We start from the raw sequence: 22,611 nt of genomic DNA on the forward strand, positions 1-22,611 counted from the left end.
CTTTTCGACGCCGTGTCAAACACAAAAGCAATCACCCGGACACCACGTCACCGAAGTGTCAAAACTGAAATTGAACTTTATGCATATGCACGTAGGTCTATGTTGCTCTGTGGTCTGTGACCGATTAATCAGTCTTTGGCGTTGAACTTGCGATGCGGATATATCGGTTATTGGCGTCCAAAAGGTTAATAGCAATTTACTCTAAATTATACAAGCACCGCTGCGTTAAAACTTTCAAACAAGAAAAAAATACACGTTCGTCAAACTGACATTTACCCTTCCCACTTATTAGCGACACGCTTAATCCAAAGCAATAAGCGCCATTTTCAACTGAAGCCTGTAAATGGTCGCAAAGGCATAAAATCTCTAATTATTAACGAGCAACATAACGCCCTATCCGAGTGCGCAGAAGCGAAAGATCTAAAGCGTTATGTGATCGTGTTAGTACCTAATAACCTAACACTAGATGGAGCAGATCGTATAATTAGCGCGTTATTAAAATAAGGACTCTAAGCGCGAAGAATTTCGTACACTGGCCCGCCATTTCCTACCTCTATACTTATACAATAACAACTATTTATAACGCGCGCACACTCGTGACAACCGTCAGTAACTCTAGACTTGTCGACCGGGATATGAACCGTAATTACCTTTTGTATTGTTTTCGAGGTCTGATGTGTGTTTTTTTGTTATGCGTAACATTACATTAGGACAATCATTATGCGACAAGATCGGCACCCCTGCGTCGAAATATCGGGAGCTTGAAAAAAATACAAAAGGTAATCCTAATCACGGTTCATATCCCGGTCGATAAAAGTCTAGTGAAAATAACCGTGAATCATTCAAAACTGTAACCGTCAGAACCATTCTTGAAGAATAATAAAAGTAACCCTTTTCTAGATTATACCAAAGGGTTTCCCAACCTAGGGTATGCCTGTACTGGAAACAGTGTTGCCAACTTGGCATAAATGATGCCACATCTGGCATATTTTCACTCGCTTTGGCACCAAAATTTTCCATTTAGCATCTGGCATATTTTTTAGCATAATTTAGTCTAAGCCAAGTTTGCACCAACTTGGCAGCAACAATATGCGCCATCGCCTTATGTGGTTCATATTATCATATGAATTTTGACTTGACGGATGGACGTCAACGGACTGAATAAAGTTGGTCATGCAGATGTTTTCACTTTTCAGTAGAAAACGGCGGTAAATTTGAAAAATATATGTGTTTTAAGTGTCTAATATCAAGTGATATTTTAGCATTATTTAGCATAGGTGTTTCAAAAATATTTGGCATAATCTAGACATTAGTCTAGCATTTTTTCAAAATCCGAGTTGGCAACACTGACTGGAAAAGGTATAAATGCTCCATCCAGTGGTATGGCCCTAGTGATCCGTGGCCATGCGCATAGGCCATTTCATTTGCGAATGCTCGAGCTCTTAACGAAACGTCTGCGCAGGGCGGGGCACGATGCCTGACGCTGATCCACACGGGGGCATATTTTACTATATCTTTGTGTTTACCTCTTAATGCAATACATATTATATATATATTATTTTATGTTTTTAGTGGGAATAAGAGTTGAAGACAAATAGATAATGAAGCGAAGGTCGTACCAAGATGAAATCTTATGTGGTAGGTAAGTAACAGGACTGTCAAGCGTTTGACAATCCGGTTATCGTAAAATGTGGCTTTCCTTATGCACATGGATTATAAGGGCTCTTCTCTATGGAAAGACACAAAAAGTTATAACGAATCGTTCATACCTACATCGCTTTCTACTTTAAATGTGCAATTTGCGGCCGCTTACACACGAAACAACATTATGTCCAGGTACAGAATTATGGACATTTCTCCAAACGGGGAATTGTTTAGAGTCAGACTTAATACTCTATTAAAACATGTTTTCTAGATACATCTGGCTAGGCACAGGCCTCCTTTCATGCGCGAGAGGGTTTGGGCTATAGTCCCCACGCTAGCCCAATGCGGATTGGGGACTTCACATACACCTTTGAATTTCTTCGCAGATGTATGCAGGTTTCCTCACGATGTTTTCCTTTACCGAAAAGCTAGTGGTAAATATCAAATGATATTTCGTTCATAAGTTCCGAAAAACTCATTGGTACGAGCCAGGATTTGAACCGCGTGACCTCCGGATTGAAAGTCGGGCGTCATATGCACACGACCACCACCGCTTTCTGTAACCTGTTCCTGGACAAATCAATAACGTTGCATTTTGACATTTCACGCATTTGCATTACACACCTATCACAATGGATTTTAAAATGGTCGCTACGCAACAAACCGCCCCGTGTGCCCCGCTCGGACGCACGGTGCGTTATTGTGCGAATTAAAAAGGGCATCGCAATCGCGGTGCCATCAGCGGGTCACGACCGTGCGCGTGTGTGCGCGGTGTCATTACCGCACCGCCTGGGAATGCCTACACCCGCGTACAATACAAGGCTTAGCGAACGTGGGGTAGTAGAAGCGGGAAAACTGGTAAAAGTTGCTCTTCAGTTACAGATCTTTATATAGTTACACTGGTCACGACCGTGCTCGTGTGTTCGCGGTGTCATTACCGCACCGCCTGGGAATGCCTACACCCGCGTACAATACAAGGCTTAGCGAGCTCGGGGTAGTAGAACCGGGAAAACTGGTAAAAGATGCTCGTCAGTTACAGATCTTTAATTACACTGGTCACGACCGTGCGCGTGTGTGCATTGTGTCATTACGGCACTGCCTGAACCGAAAATAGCGAGCTCGAGATTGTAGAAGACTGGACGGTAAAACCCGCGTGCAATATAAGGCTTAGCTTGTAGAACCGGGAAAACTGGTAAAAATTGCTCTTCAGTTACATATCTTTAGTTACACTGGTCACGACCGAGCGCGTGTGTGTGCATTGTCTTTGCGACACTGCCTGAACCGAAAATAGCGAACTCGAGATTGTAGAAGACTGGACACAATCCGCTCTTCAGTTACAGATTTGTAGTTATACCTACTTACTGGTCACAACCGCGCACGTTATGGAACCGCCTAAGAATACGCCCATTTACACATCTAAGGCTTACCGGGCTCTGATTAGTGGAAGACTCAGGTGAAACGTTACAAATCGCTTCTTTATTGTACTATCTATTCTGTGTTTCAGTTATAGATCATGAGTTACACTGGTCACAACCGCGCGCGTGAACAATGTTTTGGAATAAAAGCATTGGATTGGAAAAGCTTTGGATGTAATTCCAGTCTTACCCGCTGTCCTAGAAGTTTAGTAACTCGACTATAGTTAAGTACTCGACTCGGTTTTTGTACCTAACAATTATCTGTAGGATTTACCTACTGTGTTGATTTAGGTATACCTAATAACTCCTAACTCAAAAGAAAATACACGGTTTTACACGGTGCATACTTTCTTGGCACACTTACTCATCTCCAGGAATATTTCAGTAATGTTCCCATACTCACAAGAACGATACAACACAGTAGATACAGTAATTATTTTTGAAGAAAACTCGCCCACAATTTCAATAATTCCCGTTGCAAGAGCTTTTATGTCATGCGGTGTCACGACACAAAGCTCCGGGGCTTAAGAACTGTATCGATTAACGTCCTCACGCCGTCAATTGTTCGAGGAAAACGTGAGCTTTCGGACGGAGCTTTAGCACGGAGCTGAACTCACCAGAGTAACAACAGAGAATAAATAATAGTACTAGGTACAGAAGACTCACTCTCTAAAAAAACGCGTCTGTTACGATCAGGACAGGTATGGCCGCTAGGTGGCGACAGCGTCACGCGCGGCTTATGGCTAGCCACCAAAATTGGTGTGGAACGGATGTACTTTTAGCAACCTGTCGCAAAGCGACGAAATCGCGGAGTGAGCCACGCCTGGTAACAAGTTCTTACTGTCAGCTGTGTGCGTTCATATAATAACTACAACAGTTATTGTATGAACGCATCACTATACGCATACGCACCTATGCGCACTGCACTTGGTATCCAATTGACGATGAGCGATGACGAGCCAAAGGAAACTTTATGCAAATTCGACAGACCACCCATACCTATATTTTATTTTAATATAATTTTCTGTGGAAGCAATACTTACTTACTTTAATGGCGCAGCGACCCAAAATGAGTCTTGGCCTCCGACACGAGTACACGCCAATTGTCTCGATCCTGCCCGCCAGTTATCGGCATGTAGATCGCGCAAGTCCGCTTCAACCGCATCGCCCCAGCACGCTTAAACTAATACTATTTTTAAGCATAATATACTCGTATGTAAAAAATAACACGAAATATAAATTTATACCTACTTGCATATGTCGATACATAAAATTAGTCCTTTAGCCACAAGACATTTTACGTCTTATGGATGACTCACGTAACACCGGGCCGTGTCCGGGCCGGAGCTACCGGCGCATCGTTTTCTATGGACAGCATCACGTGATCGCCTGTCATGTCATAGAAAAGTAAGCTCCGGAAGCTGCGGCCCGGACACGGCCCGGTCTAACGTGAGTCATCCTTTATGCAATTAAAAAACAGTAGGTAGATACAGATACTTATGGAATTACGCATGGTCCCTTTAAGTTCCCTGCCAGGAAAATATAGAAAATAAATTGAAAAAATAGAACCTGTGGCTATTCGACGCGACTTATTCACACACCAAAATGCTTATAGTTCGTTTTTTTTAGCATTAGAAAGAACTTGAGAGAAGGTAAGCGATCTTGGCATGTCTTTTAATTGAATAACGCTTTTTAAAAATCAGTATCTATTACTTTTGAAAGCAGAAGAATATAAATGACCGTTTTTGATTCATAATAGTTACATATTTGCCGTAACTTATTTTTAAAATGTGGTTTTCACTTAAAAAACACATCAAGATTGTTTATCTTATTTCTAATGCTAAAAAAACGAACTATATGGTGATGTTACTCTGGCTCGTATGCTCTGTGGCTTTTCAGAGCTTTCGCAGCCCCAACACGTACAGTCGGGAGCGCGTGCACTCAATTGCGGAGATGAATGGGAGATTTGGGCTGTGGGAATATTAGGCTTTTATGCATTTTTGTGTCTTGCACAGAAACATGGATCAGTGCCATTTCAATGTACAAAAAAGCGTTAAATCCCATGTTTGTAAAGTGACTAGGTAGGGTACAATCAAGTGAAAAAAATATGGGTGCATATATGTATGTCTCATAGATTTTAATTTGTTCACATAAGAGCTATGGGACATATTTTTGAGTGAGGTGTGCACCCATATACATAGGTCCTTATTACTCTGATAACAACTAACGGCGCGATTCGGGAAATTAATTAGAGATTAACTAGAAACGATATAGTAAAGATATGTGACGTCCCACGGGTAAAGGTACCTTATGGCGGTTGGCGCTTACGCAATTATTAACGCCGCTCCAATATTATTGCGGCGCTATGCGACGTAAGTGCCGGCCGCTATAAGGTACATTTTTCTGTGGAACGTCACATATCTTCACTATTTCATATCTAGTGAATATCTAATTCATTTCCCGAATCGCGGTGTCAGCCGCCATTAGGTACCTTTTGCAGTGTATCGTCACATATCTTTACTATTTCATATCTAGTGAGTCTCTAATTCATTTCACGAATCGAGCCGTATGACAGCTAGAACTATCAAGGATGCACTATATCTATGTTAACATCAAGGAATCAACAATTATTGTGTAAGTCCTGAAAATTCTCTAATTTGACTAGATTCCATAGACTAGAGGTTATGTTTTACCATCGAGCGGACCGTACGTTTTTGTGCCTTTATCAATGTGGTATAAAATATAATTCAACGTAACTAGGTACCTACCTAAAAATTAAAGCTATCATTACAAAGAAACCTTGACTTTCCAACCGTTTGTTTAGAATATTTAGTTCTTATGCATAATATATCATTATCTTGTAATGACATTATAATTACATTATTAAGCTCTTAAAATGTATAGTTATAGACACGTTTTATATTATTACTCGATATTATCTACCTATATAAGTATGTAAGTACATGACTTATGTTAAAAAGTTAGTTTTACTTTATGTATAGACCAGTAGATTTTTTATACCTACCACGTCACGTCCGTGGCACGTCAAGTAAAAAGTAAGTATTTTACAACATTTTCGGACACAGACTTTGAAATGGACTTGGTTATATGTATTTAAAACATAGCCATAATATAGGTACTCTGGTCTAAACTCGCGTCAAGTTTTCACGTTAGTAGACTTAGTAGTAATCAGTAGAGATGCAACGGAAAGTTGTTTGGCCGGATACTGGATACCGGATATTCGGCCTGACCATCGGCCGGATATCCGGTATCCGACCGCCGAATATCCGGCCAGTGGAACTATACCTACACTTCGGTTTTTCAGGTGCGCATTCTGCAGGTTTTGACCTGTTTCCTAGTAAACGTTCGCGCGGACTCATTTCTAGGTAGGTACGAGATGAGTGCGCGTGCAAATCAGTGGAATGATTAAATTGTTTTAAAATAATAAACAGGTACGAATATGACCGTGTCTGTATCTTAAATCCAATTGGTTTACTCCGAAATCAAGCAATGTTACTATCCGGTATCCGGCCGGATAGTAGGTTACTATCCGGTATCCGGCCGGATAGTAAAATAATGGCCGGATAGGCCGGATACCGGATAGTAACCGGATATCCGGTGCATCTCTAGTAATCAGTTATGTAGAATTCAGAATCTGAGTATTTACGCCATTTTCGCAATTATTCCAACCTACGTACAATCAGCAGCAGAAGTTGCCAAGCGAGCGAGGTGCTCAAAATGACCTTGACGCGCTCTTATTTTCTTAACTCATTTTGAACATCTCGCCCGCTTTAGCAACTATTACTGCTGACTGCAAGATGAACAGACGACCTGGGTCGCTTCCAACCGGCAACCGGTATGGAGGTCCAAGGGGGAGGCCTATGTTCGGCAGTGGACGTCTTATGGCTGAGATGATGATGATGATGATGATGACTGCTGGCTGCACTGCGATCCGTTTATTATAAAATAAGTTAACGGATATAAACTAATTTTTCCTTTAACTGTTTTATGATGTTGAGTGGAGAAAGTGGAGCAAAGAGCAGGAGCTGGGGTTAAACGAATCGTGGTCTCGGGTTTGTACATTAACTATAGTTTGTCGAAGGACTCATTTCAATCATAGACAGAGATAATCATACAGTCTTTGTCTTATACTAGTACTAGCACCCAAAAGAAAAGGATGAGTATAGTTTTCCTGGTTCTTACTGACTGACAAAATGGTATGACCAACTATAAATAGCCATTTTATTTTAAAAACCCAGTTGTTCTGTTTTATGGTTCTATTAGAAATAATTAAAAAAAATATTTAATCTGATGTTTTTTTTCTAAAGAGTCATAGGAGCCGAAACTCATACCTATCTAAGCTTTCAAAATTTCTCCATAAGTTTTCCTTTACAAATTCGGAAACTTCGGAAACGAAGCATTTTTATAAACGCCTCCAAACGAAGAAGACTTCGTTACACTCTTGACAGAGTGGTCGGGGCACAAGTACCTATAGGGGAGACCGAGGTGAGTTGTGACAGAGGAGAGTTGTGACATCGTCGATTTTTTGGAATATATTAACTAGAAAGTAGGTCGCAACAGTATGCGTTTGTTAGCTCGTAAGTTGAACTAACGAACGCGCGCTATTGCGACCTAGTTTCTAGTTAATAGATTCCAAAAAATCGCCGATTTTACAACTCTCCTCGGTCTCCCCTACATAAGTAGACTTTTGAGCGATTCGTTTAACAACACGTCGCTATTCCTCCCGTAGAGCTGCTTTCCGTGAGCATTCACTTACTGTGGCGAACACACTAGCTTTGATTTGATCGGTCCATCCGCCGGTCCGGCGGTCCAAACGCCTCCAATACCGGAACTAAAGCAGTCACTAAGGCCAAAATTTATAAATAAATATAATTACCAAGACTAGCCGTTATTTTATAGCAAGATCTACAAGCATTTGAAGACCCTTACAAACAATGTCCATTATCGCAGCGTCCGTGATCTAACACGTGGAGTCACGAGGGTTTTCAATTTACCGGCCGCCCGACTTGCTTTGGTTTACTGGAGAAAGCTCAGACTAAGAGCCGTGGAGTCGACACCCTATTCTATTGTTTATATTACTTAGTGCCACCGGACACTAGCGTCTTTTGAGCATCAACGTCAGTTAGTGCTGTTGAAAATGGCGTCGCCAACGTTGCGTCGCCATAGAGTTGACTAGAAGCCGACACTCGGAAGAAGCTAGTGTAATTTTATTTAAATCATACTTGCTATTTCCTGTCAGATGACGACTTTAAAACAAAATGTATACATAGTATTTTAATTCATAAATTGTGAAAGGCAGTACAGTCAATCTTATTAATAAAACCTTTGATCTGTAATAATTTGTAGTACGTAGCGTGAGCGCGAATCTTATGTCTGTGGTACGTGGTAATGGTCTGTAATAGTTTGTTTTGTATCTAGTTTCGTGTTTAAATTTACATCCTACTGACAGTATTGACTTTGAAAAGTTTTGCGTAGGTATAACAAATCATCTCTTGGTTTTTGACATTGTAATTTTTATTTAACAATCTACCTAACCTAACCTTGAAATAAGTGTTTGTTAGATTGTTTTTTTAGGATGTTGTCCGAAGTTCATAAATGGCTTGCGACTCCTTAGCTTTAGTTGCTAGTGGAGTGCTAGTGGCGCGATCTATCGGCGAATAGAGCAGTAAATCGCCCGTATCGGCGCCGCGCAGATCGTGCGCGATCTAGCTGCTAGGGCTTTTCCTGTTGCTACCCTCATACTTGTTGGATCAAGTTCTTATTTTATTAACTTGTAAACATATTATCAAATTATGATCTTAAGATTCATGAGTACCTAAATTAGCCTGAGGCATTGTTCCCAAGACACTGGCCGCATTCCCACTCTGTACAGTGAGGCTGAGTTTTTGCGCAAAAAGTTCTTATTGGATTGTGTTACAAGTTCTTTTTCGATATTTAATGCACTGGAGACACAGATAGGTGAGGTAAACTATCATTTTCATAAGTAAATTTTAACAATGAAAAATTTGAGATTTCTTTATAAAATGACAGTTGCTGCCGCCCTATTTTCCGCGGTAAGGATGACTCACGCTAGGCCGGGCCGTGCCCGGGCCGAGGCTTCCGACATGTCATTATCTACGACGGCTGATCGGTGATCACGTGGTGCTTTCCATAGAAACGATGCGTCAGAAGTTCCGGTCTAGCGTGAGTCCTCCTTTACCAGCCAACCCTCTTTTCCTCTTTAAAAGAAAAACGCTTGAGGCGCCACGAGCAGGCCTCCAACCCCCACCCATCTGGGGGAGCATAATACACCTGCCGCGTGTGTGGACGAGGGATCCTCTCCCGCATAGGGCTATACAGCCACGAACGCAAGTGTCGTTACCGGGATGCTGCTTAAAACATCTGACACAGATGAAAAGGCCTATTATATATTGTGATAGTCTTATTTGAATCAGAATTCCAATAAGTAGACCACCAATTAAATTGTAACAGAATCCAATGAAAATGTGCATCTTAGAACCTATATATGGGCTTACTCCGAACATCGAAGGATATAGAACCAGATAACGAAATTTCGATTTTCAATTTATGTAGGTAGTTTGTGCTACCAAAGAGAATATATATGTAGTATAGAGGGCAATTGCCAAAGTAAATTTTGTAGTCACGGTACATTTACTGCCATCTATCGACACACGATTAAAACTTAAAATGAAATCGAAAAAGTATAAATTAATCAAAATATGTTTACATATAAAAATGATTTTTAATTTTTATTGTTCCATACTGACCCATGTTCTTTCACTGATATGTGTTAAAATTGTTAAATATCAAACGGGGTCGTCAACGCCAACTAGCCGAGAATAGGCCAAAGGTGTGTGCGCCATATATTCGAGAATGACTTTTTCTTGATTTCCGAGGCACGTTTTTTTCTTACACTTTATTTTATCTTATACGGAGTTATATATATCTCTGGTGCTACGTACTCTAGACCTATTCACCAGACGATCGTTCCTCTAGTCCAGTACGCCTAGTTGACTAGGCCCACTGATGAAGATCTTTTGCAGAAAACGAAACGCTATCATTTCCATACATTATTTACGACTTTAAGTTAATCTTATCCTGGCTGCTGTCCGTAGGCGCTAACATGGCATCAGTTTCTAAGAAGCTCATTCTTATTGTATTGTGTTATTGTAATCTTTACTCTTATTATGGATCCTCTACACGATGGGCCAACGCCGGCCACTCCAAGGGACGCATTTATGCATTAGAGGGAGCAAGTGATATTGCTATCTCATTCTACCGCATGGCTGCGTCCCTTGGAGTGGCAGGCGTTGGCCCATCGTGTAGAGGAGCCATTATGTAAAATCACACATAATTTTGTATAGAACTCGCGGTCCTAGTTCAGAATTCGGGTCGGTAAGCTCGGCGGGTGCGAGTTGACGCCGCGGACGCACGACATCGCGTTTACTACCAGACCAGTAAACTGATACAATACCAGTGTAATGAGAAAACTATCGCTTGTGTCCGAGTACTATTACTTATTACATCTTTACAGTGTTGGCTCTTTTGTTTTATTATAAACCTAATTTTTAAATTTGGATTTCTGATGAAGTGGCGGAACAGCCTTACAAGTAGCTTTGAGCCAGTGGTTGTGGTCTGCGGAAGACCGCACTTAGGGGCTATTAATTCTGGTGACTGAAAGTAAAATATTTCTTATTTCTACAATAAAGGTTTTACTTACTACTTATTAGAAGAAAAACATTCAACCGAATTGGCTACCCTGCCTCCTCCTTTTGGAATTTGATGGTAATGTAGGTGTACGTACGAGTATACCTAAATATGTCGTTTCCAAGCAAAAAGTCCTTTGTCGCTTGCCATAAGGACGCTTTGACAGGTTATTCGTGTAAAGATACAAGCAAATCTCGTCCTTATGGCAAACGGCAAAGGGACCTTTGACTAGACTTCGACACATAGGTATATGACGTGTCTATGGTTCTTATTAGTCTCACTGCCCTATTCGAACTTTAAGATACGTCAGCTAATAGATCTTGAAACGATATGGATTAGATATGTCAGTGTCAAAAGTGACATTTTTCTTTGAAGAAACGTCACATTTGACACTGATATATCTAATCCATATCGTTTCAAGATCTATTAGCTGACTTATCTTAAAGTTCGAATAGGGCCGTCAGGCCAAAGGGCCTACCGCGTACCACGTTCGAGATGTTGCCTCTCAGTTGCACTTGTAAATTCGCACGTAAGTGTCATAGGGAGGCAACACGTCGAACGTGGTACGCGGTGGGCCCTCAGGTACCAGTAGGTAAATGAGCAAAAACGTGGGTTAAAAGTCATGTTGGCCTTCGTATCCCGGAATCAGTACATCATGTATTTCAGCACGTACTTATTAAAATTACTGATTTCTAGCATATTCCTAAGAAATATAAAGCAAGTATAACCGCTAAGCAGAAGTAGTGCTTCATTACACGAAGTCAGTGCCTACTGACGGGTTGACAGCCGCGCCTTAATAAATACAATACTCGCGATACACCGTCTAGTGCCAAAGTGAACTTTATGGGCATGATATTAAGGGTGTACTGGTAGATTGAATTAAGTTTGTATTAAAGTAAGACTGAAGGTTAAAAGTTAACCATCTGCTGTAAGGCTGATCGTCTACAAAATGAGATATAGGTAACGTAAAGTCACCGAACTTTAAGTCCAGTACTGCAACTATGATTAAATTATCATTAGGTACAAAATGCTGGCCTCCTCTTATCTAGAGGGCTTGTGAAAAGGTTCCAAAAAGCGGGAAAAGTTCTCGGAAGTTTTAGGAAAATTTAACAGTAAATTAAAGAAACTTTCATTTTGAATATGAAAATCTTCGATTCCTGTGCAAAATTATATGAGGAAGTTCCGAACTTTTCCGAGTGGAATTTTCGCAATTTTAAAAAATGGCCGAGGCCACATCCGAAAATCTCACGATAGTCCAAATATTCGTAGGTAAAACATTCGTGTTAGAATAAAATTCAAACATTGAAAATTTCAACTACACTCTTGTTTTCGAACTGATCAAAAATATAACCTGTAAAAGCGGTTCAATTTTTGATTCTGAATTTATCTGAAGTGCAAAAACTCCCTAAATCAACATACATTCAAGTGTCTAAGTATACATCCAGCAGAAGTTATAAGCGCATGCTTCCGGGGCGCGACGTCCAAATTGCCGAGTGCGAGGTCGAATAATTACACATAATAGCGCGATTACATTACCCTTCTAACACATAAGGTACTTTTAATATGGACACAATGGTTAGTTACGACGTTTTGTGATAGGTGGTGTCGAGGACAAGGTTGCGTTTGGTTGACGTTACATTTGGGCGTATACCTACCTACTTTTGACCGTAAAGGTGTCTGACTGACGGCCCTATTCGAACTTTAAGATACGTCAGCTAATAGATCTTGAAACGATATGGATTAGATATGTCAGTGTCAAATGTGACGTTTCTTCAAAGAAAAATGTCACTTTTGACACTGACACATCTAATCCATATCGTTTCAAGATCTATTAGCTGACGTATCTTAAAGTTCGAATAGGGCAATTAATTAAATTCAAGCTCAGCTTAAATCAAGTTAGGGAACAAAGGGGTGGGGGTCACTTAACTCTGAAGTTTATTGTACATTCCATAGCGAACAACAGAAGTTGCTATCATTGCTCATAGCTCAAATCTTTGTCTTTACGAAATAGAATATGCCTCCATTATGTTGTAGTTATTCCATTTTGTGTGTCCATTTAAATTTAGGTAGATACACTATACAGATGTAGTGCTCAAATATTTTCCATCGTATTTTCACGGAAACGTGTCTTGCTATTTCACTCAGTCTCGACTCTCGGTACAAAAAGTACTAGGTTGACTGAAGTAGCATGACATTTATCATCAAGAAATTGTTAAAGTGACGCATGACATGACATGTGATAAAAATGGGACCATCATATCAGTGCTGTAGACCAAACATTTGTCCCTAGTTTACCACCGTGTATAAAAGCTAAATCAAGTGTAAGATCTCGTAAAGCAATGACCACACGGCACGATTTGTCGCCGCGATCTGATCGCGCTCGTGATTCGTGGTGCGGGGATTAGTTGCTCTTTTAGAGTAATGTAGCGTGACTAGGTGGCGTTAGAGCGTGCCTCCTGTTTATTGATTTTATCGGTACCTTTAAATATTTTAGAAATGTATAGTTTAAGTGTCTTACCAAAGGTAGCGTCAACTACTTTCTTGGATTTTTTTTTATGATTATACGAGGCAAGCGAGCAGATGAAACGCATGATGGTAAGAGATTATCGTCGCCCATGGACACTCGCAAACAAACCAGAGAGGTTGTAAGTGCGTTGCCAGAATTCTTGAAAAATTCTTGAAGATTCAGAATTCTCTTTTCTTGAAGGTCTGAAGGTCGTAACGGCTGGAAAAGCTCTAGGTACTCAGTTTGCTCTGTAGCTTTTTTTTCTGTACTATTTTAGTTAAATACCTACCTACCATAAAATTTGTGAAATCGTTTCACAATTTCTTTTGCGGCTTGCCTATGCTTCTTACCGGGCCTATTCTAGAACTATTTGCAGGTGCTGCATACCTAAGTAATTATTTTATTTTATCGGACATTCGTAGTCTGATCCTCTAATTTTAATGCTGACTGTACAAAGAAGCATATGGCGGGTGACAGAAGCCTATGGAAGAGACTGGTCAGCAACATTAGGACATGATGTCACGATCCTCAGCATTGGGGGAACGACTGATATTGATGATGTACAAAGAAGGTACAATCACCATCATATATTATCAGAGCATCTTAAAATTTTGCAAACACACTCTACGCGTTGACAGAAAAAGACATGTTAAGATATTTATGACCATTTCAATTTTTCGATGCCTCTGACTGTAAGTCCAATCTGAATCTCTCCGAACCGCTTGGTAATTGTCCCAAAAGAGCGCTTTGTAAATAGCCGCTGGGCAATTTGCGTATCGAACCTTACTGTGTGTTCCCGTTGCTGTTGAGTCGAGCTGTTAGGGCCGATACAGACGGACTACAACCCGTCTGCACACCAACTGCAACTTCGGCGTGCAGTTCCCAACAAGTTGCAGTCGGGTTGCGGCTGTGCAGTCCGTCTGTACCGGCCCTTAGCCCAACCAGTGTGAAGTCTGAACACAATATTTTGAGTGTGAAGTTTGAACAGGATATCGGAGTAACAGGAGCGCTCCTTGCTCCTCACTCGTGAAACACTGTATATAGGTATGTACAGTCAGCAGCAGAAGTTGCTAAATGGGCGAGGTGTTCAAAATTACCTTGACACGCTCTTATTTTCTTGACAATAAAGTCACGCAAGATCATTTTGAACCCCTCGCTCGCTTAGCAACTTCTGCTGACTGTACTCACTACGCGTGCGGGCAGTGGGGAGACACTCCTCCTTTCGGGCAAACTCGGCTCCATTCTGCTCAAGATTACACCAAGCAATAATTAGGGTTGGTACAACTTGACGTACTTTTGCGTGCACGACCACAGATAAGATAGACTTGAATTTTGATAGCCGAAAGGGATAGTGCCATATATTAGAAAGGGAAAGCATGATTCTGTCAAACTTTTGTAGGAAGTGTCCTTTCTGTACGGTACCTAGTCTATTATTTATTCTGTGGTGAGGGGCAGCAATCTGGGACTAATCGTGATCTGCCTCTCTATCGCTCTTGCATATTCGAGCGACAGAGAGGCAGATAACATTATTACATTTTTCGATGTCGCCGGTCCTCTGGTTTACTTGAGTGTTGGACTACCCTGCGCTTGAAATGGGTGTCATTCTGAATCCCTAACAACGTTTGTCCTAAAGTCACTTGCCGTAACTGGTTTGTCCTAATGGGCACATGCCCTAACAATCAATTGTCATAACGATTATTTTCCATAATGTAAGGTTCTGAAAACTGGTTAGGTTTTAAAACTTGCTGCCATAAAAGTAGGTTAGGTTAGGGTTAGAACTGCGACCCTCGCAAAAAAGAAAATATGCTTCATAACATTAGGATAAGTAAATAATAATTAGGGAAAACAAAATTAGGGTTTTTAGTGTTAGGACAACTAATCATTATGACAAACAATATTAGGGAATGCAAAGATAGGAGAAAAGACTTTAGGGATTCAGATATAGATCCGCTTGAAATAACACCACAGCAACTGACAAAACCCCTTCATTCGAAAAACAACCTTGTGAACCCTGCATTACGGTAGAGATTTGGCTGTTAGTTTTGGTGTAACGAATGCTCGCACTAATTGCTATGCACGGTGCGCAGAAACATGTGTATGAGTGCGAATTGAGACCAGCAATTGAGCAGATGGATATATGGCTTGTTTGGGTGTTTAATATATACCTAATCTTGATTTTGATGAATGTACTTAATGTTGTCAACGAAACAGCATCTGCCCGCGAATACATCTGCCTAGAATTAGTACATATATACATACCTAAGTACCCACATACCATTTCCATAATAAATTCCATCCCCTCAAGGTGGTGGTTTCGGTGGTGAAAACTATCATATTGTCCTTTCCCGGGACTCTAAATTTTTCCATACAAAATTTCACCTAAATCGGTTCAGCGGTCGTGTGTGAGAGGAAGAGGTACCTAACAGACAGACCCTATACAGAAACAAATTCAAATATAGGTAAAGAGTACACTGACAGATTTATACTTAGGTACCTATTTAAGGGAACCACGAAAATAATAGCTTTAACTCATATAAAGTGTTACTTAGGTACCTAATAGGTATTAGTCGTACTTCAATAAAATCGTATACCTAACTACCTAAACATCAGAATTACTGTTTTTATTCTGAATATTACTCAAAAAGGAACACCTTATAACAAGAAAAACAAATACCTCTATGACATAAAAACTACACACTGCTGGCTACTATCTTACTATCTTTCTTCTTACAAATTAACCTCCAAACTCCATTCGAATTACTTACCCGTATTATCAATAGTAACTTCTGTCCTTCGTAGTAAAAGGTTGTAAAACTTAACCAGGCAAAGCCTCTACGTATCTACTGAAGCGCGAAGCATGAAAAGACTCAATATGCCATGAAATTTGTCTACTTTCTTGCTCCTGCGCATGCGCAAGCTAATGCTTTAGCGCCAGTTTTATTCTAATCTTCCCCAAAATAACTTTGATTTCATTAAAAATTAGAAGCACTCTTAATCTTAACATTTAATGTCTATATTTGTGTGATTTGGGTATTGACAGGTGCAGATCTAAGATGGTAAACTCGGACCATACGGGAGGTCCAATCGTCATACCTTGTCATATTTCCTATTGTGCTCTCTCACATCATTATTGTTCATTGAACATTGCAGAATCATAATTGCATTACAATTGTGAATATTTGTTGCAACAAAAGTGGATTGACATTTAATATTTTGGTCGAGGTTGGCCTATTGTTGTTTTGTCGGTGTTTGAGAATGTTGAGAATAATCTAGTAGGTGAATGGCCGGGAGCAAATATTTTGCAGGGCTTATAAAGAATTTTAAGTGCCGAACAACTGTATTATCTGTTTGGGAATAAATGTCGAATTCAAGGAAATACGAACAACAAAGCGCATAGCACCGGTTATGCAATAACTTGTATCTACTTTTAAAACAAATGTAGACCCGGTCAATTTATGAGGATAAATATTCACGCCAACGCCAACCATTGAAACTTCAGTTCCTAACTTATTTTACTTCAATTATGATTTATGTTTTCAAAAAGCTAGATGCTTACGATTAACAAAAGAACCAATAATCTCGGAAAATGACTGCGGCCTACGTGGAGATCTATCTTGTCGCGGCGTTTGGGATGCGCAGAGGGAGGCGTTGTTTGATATCCGTGTCGTCGACACTGACGTTACTGACGCTCCTTGTTACCTCTCACGACCCGTCACATCTGTACTAAAATCAGCTGAAGACGAAAAGCAGAGAAAATATTCCACGGCCTGTGAAATGCGACATGCAACGTTCACACCACTTGTAACATCTGTAGACAGCGTCTATGCACCCCAAATGTCCTCCTTTATAAAACATATGGCAGAAACCATATCTCAACGGTGGAACCGTTGTCTAAGCACCATACTGGGCTGGCTGAGATGCAGGATCAGTATCGCCGTTATACGCGCCACCAGCATGTGCATCCGAGGCACACGCCACCGGTTTAAGTCCACCGCCAGGTGGCTTGGGTTCGACGACGGTGCCGCCCTTCCACACATCCACTGAAACACCTTTTCTACCCTACCTACATATATATCTTACCTAACCCTTTGCCTGTATTACTTATGATTGTTATAATAGATGCTTACGATTTCACGGATGAAACCATATATTATTTGAAACTAAGAACCCTAATTACAAGATTCAGTAGGTATGTCTGAGTCAGGCAGACTGACGCCACCTGTTTTTATTAAAACGATGCACATCGGTGTTGTTAAATTCTCTGTTTTAAAAGTATGTTATGCTGACAATTACTGAAAAATCACAGAGACCCTGTATGAAATGAGCTGCAAAGTATCAAGATAGTTCTATAATCCGTGTATAAAATCTCAAAACTGGCGAGAACGGGTGTTAGGCGTGCTAGGTACTCGTAGTCGTGCGATTTGTCGTCGCGTCTCGATCGCATCGCCGGTCGTAATTTGGTGCGCTGCGTGTCGGTAGTCGGTGCGACCGATTCTAGTAAAGTTTGGTATGCACTGGCTTCTTCTGGCTAAACAGATTAAAGGTTGACTCGCGCTAGACCGGGCCGGGGCCGGGCCGGAGCTTCAGGCGCTTCGTTTTATAAGGAAAGCATCACGTGATCACCGATCAGTCGTCATAGAAAATGACATTTTGACTTATGTATAGGTACGATTATAATTTTTCTCTCTGTCCCTGAAAGTTAAGAGCATTGGTTGCCGAAATAATCTACTGTGTTATTTTACGCCGGCCTTTCGGGTTGTAGAACTTGCTATACGTATTAACCGATAGATGAACAGTTGAACATCGGCTGCCTGGATCAAAGCTCTTATCTACTTCAAAGTTCAGACGCATTAGGCAACCCTGTTTATGTCTTTGAATAGTTACAAAAAGTACCTAAAGAAAATTAGGGCTACCTAACTACATATATACCTATACACTCAACTTTGAAAGAAAGACCAGCCGGCGTATTATGAATGGCTTTATCCATCTGTATCCAAGACTAGAACGACCATCATATCCGTACTGCACGGGTATGATGGCCGTTCTTGTCTACGTGACAGCGTGATAAAACGGTATCCGTCACTGTCTATCATGGCCGCATTTTTATCACTTGTCATGCCATGCGTCTTTTTCGCACTTACCCATTGGTTAGAACGTGACAGGAATGGTGACAAATGATAAAGAGCCGACCATCTTAGCCCTACTGCGGTCTTAAAAAATGACAGTTATTTTATCACGTGGATAAATCCATCCATTATACGCCGGCTGTAAAGCTAAGATTTTTATCGTTTTGTCACTATGCCTGTCACGTTCTAACAAATAATACGTATGATCTGTTCGGAAACAAACTTTATGTAAGTGCGAAAGTGACGTATGGCTATGGCATGACAGGTAATAAAAATGCGACCATGATACCGCTTCTGGCTAGTAATGATCATGTTCAACGTACCAATAGTACCTAGACAATAAATAGCTCCCACTGGCTCCCCGGCCTAAGCGAAGTCCGGCGATAGTGCGCTCGTGAGCGATGCTGCGCGATAACACATTGCTTTGTTCGCTGTAAAACTCGAAAATTAACATCATTTGCCAAAGCGCGATCGCGGCACAGATATAGGCGTTGATGTGGTGTAAGATATCGGCGAAAGCGATTGTGTTACGTCAAGAGAAGAACCATTTTCATGCGATATTTGTGATGTTCAATAAAAACAATTTATGTCTATGTCTTAATGATTTGTAGTAAATTTGCAATTTCCAGAGGTGGCAGGGTATTTACTTAAGTACCTAATAGTTAAATGTAATCTAGCTTGCACGAGCCAAGCTGCAAGAACCTCCATTTGTCCAGTGACTAGGGTTAGTCACGGTTCCATCTAATCTAACCTATTGTTCCAGATATTCCATCCTACCTACTGTTCAAACTCGCACTCTTGAACACTACCGCTGTTGCTTCTCGATAGCCACACTCGGAGCTTGCTTGAAGAAGGTGAATTCTTTTATCACGTATTCGTTAGTAAACGGCTCTATACCGTAGTAAATACAGCCGATGTTAAAATAATGTTTACATTTCTTGCCTTATTACAAAGGAGTATACGTAGAATAAGCACCTTATTGTTACTGGTAACATAATGATACCTGAGGCGAATAATAACCACGAGGGATAAGTCTATATCATTGTAGAGAGACGGTTTGGTATTTAGACGTTATACTTATTTTGGTTGCTTAGGGCCACTTGCACCGTTCACTAACCCGAAATTAACCGGTTAAACCTGGAGTTACCATGGTTAATACCAGTACAATTTGACAATGAAAGCGTTGAACCGCTTAACCTCGGGTTAGTGGGATGGTGGAAGTGGGCCTTATAAATTTTGTTGCTTAAGAAAATCTTGACAATCGCTACCTCTTATTGCCTCGACCACACTTGGCAGAGTAATGTGGTGTTCAGTTTTAATAGTCGTCGAGATGTTGGCACCCGATGGCACGGTCTCATGGCGGATTGGTAGCGGATCGTCTCGGGGCCCTATCACTGTTATTGTCTTTAATTCCTTGCTGTGAAGGCATTGAAAGGATATTGCTGCTCTGTATAAGTTAAATGAGTGTTTCTGATTTTATTTTAACAGCTTACCGTAAAACGGGGTGAGTAGGTTTCGTGGGGAGAGGTGGGTTATGAATGGGGAGAGAAGGTTTGAGAGGGGGGTGAGAAGGGTTTTTAAGGCTACTGCTACAAAAATAATGTATTCCAATTTAAAATGGGGCTATAGTAATACGCATAATAAAAAAAAGTCGATCTAACAATCTTCCAAAATCACCTTTGTATGAAAAACCCTCTCACCCCAAATACGAGGCACTACGGGGTGAGGTGGGTTATCCTCTTTATCGTCAAAGTTATGAAATGGAACTACCCAAAATTAAATACAAACTAAAATACAAACGTCCGAACCACTTATTATATATGTCGTAGTCAGATCGTATAATCCGCCGTATTACATTACGGCTAGCCGTTTTCAAAAACAGGGGCGTTTTGAAATGCGGCGGTTCGACGATTAGCCGGATTGTCACTGCGATACGTTCTTCAATAAGGCGGCCCACGTTTAGCCGCATCGTACATTGTAGAGTGACCAGTTCTTTCGGTCGCCTACGTAACCGGAGTTTGACAATGTTTGCGATTTAATTTATTTCTACCATGGTCCCACCGCACTACATGTGTTTCTTTTCCAAAACATTTCCTTCAGAACTTAAATAGACGGAGCCCCGCAAGCGGGGCTCCTATTTCTGGGCGGTTTGCCCTTCGGGCATCTGAAGTTACCTAACGAACCTAACCTAATTACCTACCTACGCTTTTTTCCCCAAAGTGTAATGTTTTCACGGACGTCTCACTTAATCAATAGGTAGGTAGGTTAGGTTCGTTAGGTAGCTTCAGATGCCCGAAAGGCAAACCGCTCAGAAATAGGAGCCCCGCGAAGCGGGGCTCCGTCTAGTTAAGTTGCGAAGGAATTTTTTTTTGAAAAGAAACAGTCCGACAAACTCCAGATTTGATGGACACCCCAGCGTTTGTCAGGCAGCGCCACGAGTGTTAAAAATGGGAACTAAAACTGTCAAAGCGGCGGCTAATGACTCGCTGTATTACATTACAGCTAGCCTTGTTGAAGAACGTATGGCGCCGAATACATTCCGGCGGATTCTCATTCAGCCGCATTCAATACGGCTAATCGTTAAACCGCCGCATTTCAAAACGCCCCTGTTTTTGAAAACGGCTAGCCGTAATGTAATACGGCGGATTATACGATCCGACTGCGACATATACACCATTCAGTTTTCACATGTAAAAATAAAATTTTATCGAGGTTTGAAAGTCAAATTTCAGTCAACTCACCCCATTTTACGGTACTGAGAATATCTAAGTGCAGCTTACTTCATGCACTGTCACTGATTTTTCAGTCATAATCAGTGTAACATACCCACTTCAAGAGAATATGTGGCGATCCATATAAATGGTACATGCTCCATGCGCATAAGGACCCTTCTCTAATGGAATGCCACATTTAAACAACACCGCGTGCAATTGTAATACGTACTATTGTAGTTAAAGTAAGTTGACTAGGTGGCGTCAGGTCTACTAAATCTAGTCCAATGCCGTGATTGGTGTGCCATGCATCGAAGTTTTTCGTGGCACAAGAAGAGACACAACCGTTTTGGTGGCCTTATTTTTAGGATTCCGTACCCAAAGGGTAAAAACCAGGGCTCGGAACCGGTATTGATATACCGGTTAATATCGTTCATAAACCGTTATATTATTTCGTTCATTAATAAACCGGTTAATTGATGGAACGCGAACTTTAAAATTTAGTTCTCTCTTCTAACCGGTTAGTTGAGAGAACGAAATGTTTTCGTTCTCGAGGAACGATATAATACCGTTTAATCTCAGCCGTCTACAATATTAATACATTACCCGGCTACCCGCTCTAAGTACTCGATCTCGATGTTGACTTGACGGTGCTGCTTGCTGACTGAATTGTTTATTTTTTATACTTTTTGGGCGTGTGAGTTTTGACTGTTGGTGTTGGTGGTGTTTTGTTACATTTAAAATGGTTTCACAAAGTTGTAAATATGTTCCGGACAGTCAACCATTTTTCAATGAAGAAGAGACCGATAATTTCGATTCTTACAACTGTAAGTAAAATAAGTGGGTACACATTTTTTTTTGATAATCCTAGTCTGAAAGGATATAACGCTCTGAATTGTATTAGCAGCTTGCATTTTGTATGCAAATAAAAAAGAATATTAAATGTTGGTGGACGTCATTAAGCAAACAATGCTGACACGCTGGCGTGCAAATTATTTATTGTCTATAGATATTTATTTTGAATTTTGTTAATCCTTTTATATGACCAATTAGGATAGATTTATATTATAAATTCCAGATGTTCCATTGAAAAGAAAAATGGAAGATCATTTTGTGACCCAAAGACGGACATGTACCGTAAACAAACGAATTTTAAACATGGGGCCACTTTTAGGGGGTCAATGAGAAAATTTAAAAATAAAAAAGTTCAAACTAAATCGTGTTGATATCGACGCCCGAAAGCAAACACGTAGTAACCCACAAAAACCAAATTGTTCACCAGAGACGAAAAACTATTCGAGTTTTGAAAAAAAAATCATAACTACGTTGTTTATTATCATAGCTAACTCAAAATTGGATACAACATTCTAAATTTTTTGAAAAATTAATTTAATTAATTTAGCCGCAAGTTGTTACAAGACCATATTTTGTGGGTTACTACGTTTTGATCTTTTTTACACAGTGCGCAAACTCGTAGTAAA

The sequence above is a fragment of the Cydia fagiglandana genome, chromosome 12, assembly GCF_963556715.1.
Source record: "Cydia fagiglandana chromosome 12, ilCydFagi1.1, whole genome shotgun sequence".
Taxonomy (NCBI): Eukaryota; Metazoa; Arthropoda; class Insecta; order Lepidoptera; family Tortricidae; genus Cydia; species Cydia fagiglandana.